At 42.6% G+C, this 10,000-nt stretch overlaps 1 protein-coding gene across 1 annotated transcript in view; it reads right to left on the bottom strand.

Moving 5' to 3' along the window:
• Window positions 1–10,000, bottom strand: part of LOC308150029 (microtubule-associated serine/threonine-protein kinase 1-like) — a gene marked incomplete at both ends in the record, with an annotated part of 93,067 nt that overhangs the window by 79,818 nt on the left and 3,249 nt on the right. The gene's annotated exons all lie outside the window — the stretch shown is intronic.

The following is a 10,000-nucleotide window of genomic DNA, read 5'->3' as shown; positions in this document are numbered from 1 at the left end:
GAGAGAGAGGGAGAGAGAGAGAGAGAGAGAGAGAGAGGGAGAGAGAGAGGGAGAGGGGGATGAAAAAGGAGATATCAGGTTAGTTACAGGTTATTACTGTTAATATGTAAATACTGTAATCCGTACATAAGCCTCAGACATACAGTATATTATGAATGACGTGCATTGTCCCTGAGTTGAAGGGGTATACTGTGAACTACCTACAGTTCTCAAAGAAGTTCTCACACAAACAAGTTCTGACTGTCTTTATAACCCCCAATCTACTATAAAAACAACCAACAAAAGTCTAAAGTCTAAACACAGTCTAAACATTCTAAAATTCTAAATCCAGCCTCCCTCCCTGAACCCTGCGTTGGTGGTGACACTCTACACCCACTCTGCTGAGTGGAGCCGGTCGTCTCCAAGATGGCCGCCATGTTTATGACATTGGGACTGACAAGCCAGAACTAACGTGATTATGATCCATCAGGATTGATCTCAAAGACAGAAACACTCTCCATGTTGACGGGTAGTGGGCTGCCTTCTCCCATAACACGATCGCAGGTACGTTACCGGTTGTTTCAATTGTGAGGCAGTAAAAGGGGGGGACTTTATTGAGTTATTCCACCGATAAAACAGTTTGTCTTCTGTTTATCTGTTCCCATCATTGTGACTCAGGGACAAATTCCCAAAGCAGAACTCTTCTTCCCGACTCGAGGGAATAAGATATGAATATGAATGAAGCTGACAAACACAGATCCTGTGAAGTATTCTTAAAATCTGTGGTATAATTGCTTTCACAATGCTTTCAGCCCTGCTCCGCTGGGTTTGACGCATTCTCTCTACGGACAAAAAAAAAACCTTTGGTTATAAAAATCCAGACACAGACTATTACTGATGTAATATCACTTGGCGGTTGCCTGGCGCGGCATTCTCCATCAACACAACGTAGTTACAAAGTAATTTTTGAAGAGTCGACAGTTTTAGTAGCTCATCTGCATGCCCTGATGAGAGTTTTGCATCCTAAAACCATAGCACAGTAAGTGAAGTAAATGTTTTAATGTAAAGCACTTTGAATTGCCCCTGTTGTATGAAATGTGCTATACAAATAAACTTGCCTTGCCTTTAACTGTAATTCATTGCAACCAAATTCTGTGATTAACATTATATTCCATTTTATTTGATTCTATTCTGTTTTCTATTGTATTCCATCAGAAATTTAAACAATCACCACCAGTGTTACCAAAAGTCTTGGATAGCCAGTCGAGCCAATGCACAGGACCACAGCGCCAACTAGTGGAGAATGTGACTGTGTGTTCCTAGTCACCTTGTGTAACACCAACACTCCTCCCCCTGCCCTGGGGTGACTTGCTCTCTAACATCTGATAGGATAGGGTGGCAGCCAATCAAAAAGGCTAGATTAAGTGTCTCTTACACCTATCCACAAAGGGGTAGGGTGGGGTGGGAGGGAGGGTGGATGGATGGGGGGAGTCGACAACGAGGTCATACAGTGGGGGGGGTGGGTGTGGGGGGGTGTGTGTGTGTGTGGGGGGGTGCATTTCAGAGTGAATGAATCAGAGTGCATTCACGGTCACTCTCAATGGGGGGGTGACATCATCGTTGACGGTTAGTCTGATCCCTGGCCCACATTAGTTACATCATGAAAGCCACAGGCAGGAAGTGACCTCACTTAGGGGTGACGGGTGAGTGAGTCAGAGTGCGTGACTGCGTGCCACAGACACCATTCCGGGGGGGGGGCCAATGGGAGGATGGAGGGATGATCGTGGAGAGGGCAGGAAGGGCGGGGGTGGGGGTGGGGGGGAGAGAGACCCTAACACCTGCTCCCAGTCTCATTATGTGATCCGGCTCTGTGCAGGCCTATATGTCATGGTTGGCAGGCTGTGACCTAGTTCTGTATTGTTGGGCCTTGGCGTTAAAAATCCAGCTTCCCTATCAACCTTGGAATCTCAATGGGGTAGGATGGCAAGCGTTTCCAAAACGTGCTATGAGGAATAAGACAGGAATAGCACACACAACAGAGGTCATTTTAAACAATAATAATTGTAATAATTTTGCCATTTAGCAGACGCTTTTAATCCAAAGCGACTTACAATTACGAATTACAGAAGCGACTTACAATTACGAATTACAGGGACATTCCCCCTGGAGTAACTGAGGGCTAAGTGCCTTACTCAAGGGCACACTAGTAGTGGTGTGGTTTCAGGCGGGATTTGAACTCACAACCTTCCGATCACAAGTCCAACTCACTATCCACTAGAGTAGACCATCACTACTACTACCCAATAACACACGCAAAATTGACTAAGGCACACTAATGTTCCATTTAAATGATTTAAGCTCTTTCCATATGACATCAATTGCCCACTGGCCTTTGCAACAACAACAAAAAAAAGGTCTATACAGTGTGTTTTATTTTATTGATTTGATATGCAATGACCCTAGAAACAATTACGTCAGAAATAGAGGTTTCATAAATATTGGCTATTTAGGTTAGAGATCAATCATCTAAATAGGCTACAGCGTGATTTCGATATTCCATGGGTTAAGATGTTGTTATTAAAACGACTTCGCCGGAATTCAGTGACTCAGAGAGACATTTCACACTGTGAGAGCCATTTCCTGATTTCCTGATTACGGATAAGAACCCCATCACGATGACAGGTCTCCGCCTGTGTCTACACACCAGGGCTCGATAACACACAGGCAAACACATGCACAGACGCACAGGCACACGCACAGGCACACACACACACACACACACACACACACACACACACACACACACACACACTATGTCAATATCTGCCTGTGGGAGAAAGGGTGAGTGGGTGGACAAAGCGTGATTGCTGCAATTACACAAAAACACACACACACACACAAACACACAAACACACACACACACACACACACACACACACACACACACATGCCTACTGCACTCCAGGAAATGACTATTGCCTAAGATTGTACCGAAATACATTTTACAACAGCATCTATCAGACGTATGACTTAACACATAATAACATCCATGCACAAAAACATGATAGGTTGGTCACTGAAATGTCATGTCATGCATCTTTATGTTTACTAATCCGACCCACCCACACACACACACACGCAGCTCCCTGGCCTTCTCATCCTATTATGCATGACCACCAAGCCACTGTTTGCCATTACCAGTAAGTGCAGCTAAGTCCCCTCATAAGCACTCATTCTTTTGTAAAATGACACTCCACTCAAAACAGATTGACACGCAACCCTTTCAGCTGTCTCGGAAGTGAGCAACGGTTGTCTCGCTGTAATTTTCATCATTATCCACCTAGAGAGACGCCGGCAAGTGTTTCGAAAAAGGACCCTTTTCAAGTCGTATGCCGACATATTGAATTAAACGTGTAGACACATTGTCTACCGCCTGGTGTGCCGCTGACAGCTCATTCCCGAGGCAAATGTCATGAATATTATCCCCTCCCCCGTTTAATATTCCAACCGCTCATAAGGTCCTCTTTAATGACCTCTTTAACGTCATTCATTACAGGACAGATTAGGCCAGATGTGGGTGTGAATGGGTGTAATATCTCTGTGAAGACCAAATGGCTACTACTACTAGTACTATCACTGCTACTACTACTACTAGTACTATCACTACTACTAGTAGTACTACTACTACTATCACTGCTACTACTACTACTACTACTACTACTACTACTAGTACTATCACTGTACTACTACTACTATTACTACTACTACTACTACTACTATCACTGCTACTACTACTACTATCACTGCTACTACTACTACTATCACTGCTACTATCACTGTAATACTACTACTAGTACTACTACTACTACTACTATCACTGCTACTACTACTACTACTACTACTACTGCACTACTACTAGTAGTACTACTACTACTACTACTACTACTACTACTACTACTACTACTACTATTACTACTACTACTACTACTACTACTACTACTACTACTACTACTACTACTACTATCACTGTACCTACTACTACTGCTGCTGCTATGATCATCATAATAATCAGACAGTACTACGACGATGGAGCCTGCCGGAGGAGGAGTTGTACAGTCTTATTGGCAGAAAAGATCTCCCATCGCGCTCCTTAGTGCAAAACGATTAGGTGCCTACTACTAGATATTGTAAATCATTATCTCTCTTCTGGCTGTGTGGTTTAGTTCTCTTAAGGTAGCAATTATTATTATTATTATTATTATTATTATTATCAAGACTCTATTGAAGAAACCAAACCTGGATCAATAAACTCTTAAAAACATGCCTATATCCAACCTGCTGTTCCTCTCTAAAATACATGAGAATGCAGCAGCCAAGCAGCTCACAGCTTGATGTTTCTGAATAACAGAATAACATCTACAGTATGAGACCCTTCGGTCTGGTTTCAGTCCCCAACACAGCACTTAGACCACTCTGGGTGATCAGAGTCAACAGCCGTGCCTTTTTTACCTACTAAAAGAGCCCCTAAAATGACCCCCTCTTTACAATGCTCAAGCTGCTATTTACACACAACGACCACTAGTTGGCCGCTTGTAAATTAGCCTGCTTCCTACACAGAAAAATGGCAAAATAGCTTTATACTAGCTTATCCTGAAGTGATTTTTAAAATGTAAGGATACAGGGTGGTAGAATGCACATATCTATGACCCCTCATGGCTGTTCTAGTGTTAAATCATACCAGACTGTTGTTACTGCATATTATGTTTCAGATGTCCACGGTGCCCAGTCGAACCTGATGTGGGATGAGTCCGATCCATTCCTCTAACACCAAACATGCCATCCAGACTATTGTCTCCCACCGGACTCCCACCACCACAAATAAGGTAATACATGGCGCAAATATGAGAAACATAGTACCCATTTCATTAAGTATTCCCTCGAGTCAGTCCCAGTGTCAAAATGACATCTCCATGGCAATTTTGAATATCAGGTCCCTATCGAACAAAAAAACATTTATCATAAATGAGCTAATTTGTGATAGAAAACTCGACTGTATGCTTCTCACAGAAACCTGGCTAGATACAAATGGAGCAGCAGCCCTTATTGAGGCATCTCCCCCCAACTACAGTTTTTTCCAATCAATCAGAAATGGAAAAAAGGGGGGAGGAACAGCTACCATAGGTTCAAATAAAAAAAGCTTCAAATAATCTAAATTGCAAGAGCATATCCTTTGATATATTCTCCTCCTTTGAATATCATGCCACAGTTATGGCATGCCAACCACCTATTCTAACGGTAACTGTATACAGGCCGCCGAAACCAGCCCCTACCTTCCTACCTGACTTCTCTGAGTTCCTATCCATTATCCATCCCAACTATGATAAGATTATTATCACTGGAGATTTTAATTTTCATGTTGATAATGAGGCTGACTTGAGGGCTAGGGATTTTATTGACCTCTTGAAATCTATGGATTTTATCCAACATGTCAATGAACCCACTCACAATCATGGCCATACTCTTGATCGTGTGATTACAAAGGGTCTTGAGGTCTCAATATCAGGTATTAGCCAGACAACGAAATGCAGCTGAGTTTAGCATCTAACCTGAAATAGTGCAAACACTGATGTAAAACATGATAGTGAGAAGTGATGGGTACAGTATGGCAAGTATGGTAGTTAAAGAAATGGATAGCAGTAAGGTATGTACAGTATACAGATGTATAAATTAGAGGTTATATCAAAAAAAGAGGTATGTACAAATGTGCAAAAATATGGTGCAAACTCCCTGGCACCTACCAAACTAAAAAAGGTTGGAGCCAAGAGGAGAGCACCATGGCGTAACAGTGAAATAAATCTCCTTAAGAGAACATGTAGGAAAGCTGAGCGCAGATGGAGAAAGAGCAAATTACAGGTTGATCAGAATATTTTTAAAGAACATCTATCTGCCTTTAACTTGGCAATGCGAAATGCTAGGAAAAATCACTTCTCAAATATAATATCTACAAACAAGAATAACCCCAGGGTCTTGTTCTCGACAATTGATTGCCTTGTAAACCCTGCTCCTAGAACACTAGACGGCGCAGCCTCTGTCACCAAATGCGAGGAATTTGCAGCCCACTTCAGGGATAAGATAACAAATATTAGAATGTGTATTACTCAGGAAAGACTAGGTTTGTGTAACACTGTAGATCCGCCACCACAGAACATGACTATGAGCATGTTCACCATGATTAGCACTGAAACATTAGGCAAAATTGTGTCACAGCTTAAACCGTCTACGTGTCCTCTTGACCCTATTCCTACCACCTTTTTTAAGGAAATGTTTGAATCTGTGTCTGATGACATACTAGGCATTGTAAATCACTCCCTACTTAAAGGGATATTTCCAGCGGCGCTTAAAACTGCCCTGGTTAGACCCACCCTGAAGAAAAGTAACCTAGATCCTTCTGATCCAAAAAACTGTAGACCAATATCCAATCTCACTTTTCTAAGCAACATTTTAGAAAAGGCAGCGTACAAACAGCTTCATGAATTCTTAGTCTTAAATAATAGGTATGACCCACTTCAGTCAGGTTTCCGATCATACCACAGCACAGAAACCGCTTTGCTTAAGGTAACTAATGACCTTAGGATAAATGCAGACTCGAAAAAACTCTCGATTCTTGTACTCTTAGACTTAAGTGCAGCCTTTGATACGGTAGACCATTCCATACTTATTGAGAGACTTGAAAACTGGGTTGGCCTCTCAGGTCCGGTCTTAAACTGGTTCAGGACTTACCTGGCTGACCGAGACTACTTTGTAGCCCTTGGTGACCATAAGTCAAAAAATTATAGCGCAACCTGTGGAGTTCCCCAGGGGTCCATTTTAGGACCGTTGCTTTTTAGCCTATACATGCTACCCCTCAGTTCTGTTATCAAGAGGCATAGTGTTAACTACCATAGCTATGCTGACGACACTCAGCTTTATATCTCAGTAACTCCCAACGACTACGAGATGATCGACCACCTGATAGATTGTATTGCTGATATTAATATTTGGATGACACAACATTTTCTCCAACTCAATCAAGAAAAAACAGAGGTATTGATCATTGGCGAGAAAACTGGGAGAGAGAAATTATCTGCACACTTGAAAACACTAGCTCTTAACACTAAGTGTCAGGCAAGGAATCTTGGTGTCATAATTGACCCAGATCTACATTTTGAAACTCATATTAATAATACTATTAAAACATCCTTCTACCATTTAAAAAACATCACTAAGGTACAATCATTTCTCTCCCAGGCAGACACCGAAAAATTAATGCATGCGTTTGTTACTAGTAGGCTAGATTACTGTAATGCTCTCCTGACAGGTCTCCCCAAAAAAATGATTAATAGACTACAAATGGTTCAGAATGCTGCTGCTCGTGTCCTTACTAGGACCAAACGAAGAGCGCACATCACACCTGTCTTGAGATCACTACACTGGCTCCCTGTCAGTTATAGAATAGACTTTAAGATCCTTTTACTAGTCTATAAATCACTCCACTGCGATGCGCCCAATTACATGGTGGACATGCTCATAAGATACACACCAGCTAGACCCCTAAGGTCTAGTGGCACAGAACTTCTAATAGTGCCAGAGGCTAGGACTAAGAGATTTGGAGGATCAGCTTTTAGCATATATGCTCCTAGACTGTGGAACACCCTACCTGAGGGCCTGAGGTTGTCTAAAACTCAGGACATTTTTAAGCGAGACCTCAAAACCTACTTATTCAATGTCGCCTTTTGTTACTAAGGGAGACATTGGACATTATAGAACTAGGATCACTAGGCAATTACACCATACTCGTGTTTTGAGATTTGTGTTGACAGGAAAATGGACCTGGGTGCTGATGAGGCACTGTCAGCTCCCAGTAGCACCTAGAGCAGTACCAGAACCGGTACCAGGATGTACCTGGACCACCATCAGGTTGTATTGCTGTCATCTTTATTGTGTTGTTGCATCATAACTGCGCTTGAGATTCTCTTTTGGCAGGACCTGTGCCCATGCTGGATGCAGAACGATGCAGATATAACACTAAATGTATGGACAGTGTGTACGCCGATAATATGCAAGGAACTTTTCCTGGATACATGGTGTACAGGTTTTTCGCCCTTGCTTGCTTTGCGCCGGTGGTCCTTGGGCCTCCCCTTGGGGGCCCCCGGCTGCCCCGTGTGCCTGGTCTGTTCCGCCGCCGGGGCACCTGCTTGGCCGTCCTTGTGCGGGGCCTTTTATGGTCTGTGCTTGCTTGGCTGGGCTGGGTGTGCTGGTGGTGGGGCGGGCTGGGTGTGTGGGGCGGCGGGGGCTCCCTGGGGGGGGGGGGGTGGGGGCCCACCGCTGGGTGCTGGTAGGCAAACTGGCTAGTAGTCGCTCTATGTGTAGAGGGCTGCAAGGGAATTTTCCTGGCTACATAGTGTACAGGTTTTTACTTTTGCCTGCTTGCGGCTCTGTCAGTATTGATTGATTGATTGATTTATTGACTGAGAATGTTTATTATGTGAAGCGCATTGAGTTGCATCTTGTAAGAAATGCGCTATACAAATAAAATTTGATTTGATTTGATGTCTATTTATGTCTATTTTTTATTTTCATCTTTAGTTTTTATTTAAACGTTATTCTATTATTCAATTGTCACTTTATTTTGTTGTTGTTGTTTGTGGTGTGAGCTGCTGTTACACCTTAATTTCCCCTCAGGGATCAATAAAGTATCTATCTATCTTTGCGGAACGTTTCAACATGGGACCCAAAAAAGGTTCTACACTGCACCAAAAAGGTTCCCCTACAGGGACAAATGACGACCCCCTTTTTGGTACTCATTAGAACGTTTGTTTCAAAGAGTGTACTACACAAACTACACATACACACTACAACTGCAATATTAGACACACACACACACACACACACTTCACATTCACTTGACATAAAAAACCAGATGGTGGTGAAAGTTCTACTCCTCAACTCAGACAAGACAGGGATGATCATCTTTGGTCCAAAGAAACAGAGGAATTTACTATCAGACCTAAATCTAAGAGCCATATGTGACAGCAGCTGGTGAAACCAGGAAGAAGTCGGCAACCGACCAAATGTTCTGACTTTAATTCCGAAAAATGTCAATACATTTCAATGTTGTTGAAAATCAATGACACACTCGCTACTCAAGCCAAGATATTGCAATGCAATGGATTTGGTGAGTAATCCCCAACTACTACCTAGTTAGTGTAAAGTAGTGGGGAATACTCGCCGAATCCATTGCATTGCAATGTTTTGGCTTGGTTGGCGACTTGTCCGATATGAGAAGACATAAAGTGGGTGAGTCAGTGTGTGAGTGACGGCACTTGGCAGTCGTCCAAATCCTCCCCAATGATCCAGCTCTCATCTGTCCTGTTAAGGATATCTAACATGGGCAGTTTGCCCAGAGCAGGACACCAAGCCAATCATCCTATGTGTACCACATACATTTACAAATGTTCACATCTGAGACTATAGGCTTAACTGCAGCCAAGACAGTGGACGCTGAACCAGTCTTCAGGATGAAAAGGCTTTATCCACACAACTTTTCGAAGGGATGCTTTTTTTGGCAAGGAGTTTCGGTTTGCACTTTTGGAACTATTTCATTGACCTAATTCATTCACCTGACTTTATTTTAGAGTTAGAGAGTTTGTACTCCATCCTCACCTATGACCAAATTTCTCTGAGAAAAATCTCCAAATAGTACAAAATAGAGCTGCATGCAAGAAGGAAGCAATTTACCATGAGAGGAAGGGGGGTGTGGACTCATTTACCACTGGTACAGGGTTGTCTCCACAACCCCCACCCTCGAATGGTAAATTGCTTTTCTACAACAGCCACCACGTAATCCAAAAAATAAATACACAGTTGTAACATTAAATTCATGTATTTACAATCATTAATCGTTTCAGAATACATATATCCTTCCGCCACAGAATATAGTCCCATAAACAAGATCAACTGTTGCTAGCCAATCAGAATCCAG

Source organism: Nansenia antarctica (genome assembly GCF_963989245.1).
Source record: "Nansenia antarctica genome assembly, chromosome: 2".
Taxonomy (NCBI): Eukaryota; Metazoa; Chordata; class Actinopteri; order Argentiniformes; family Microstomatidae; genus Nansenia; species Nansenia antarctica.
Note: the sequence above shows the minus strand (reverse complement) of the source record. Positions and strands in the feature narration are given on the sequence as shown.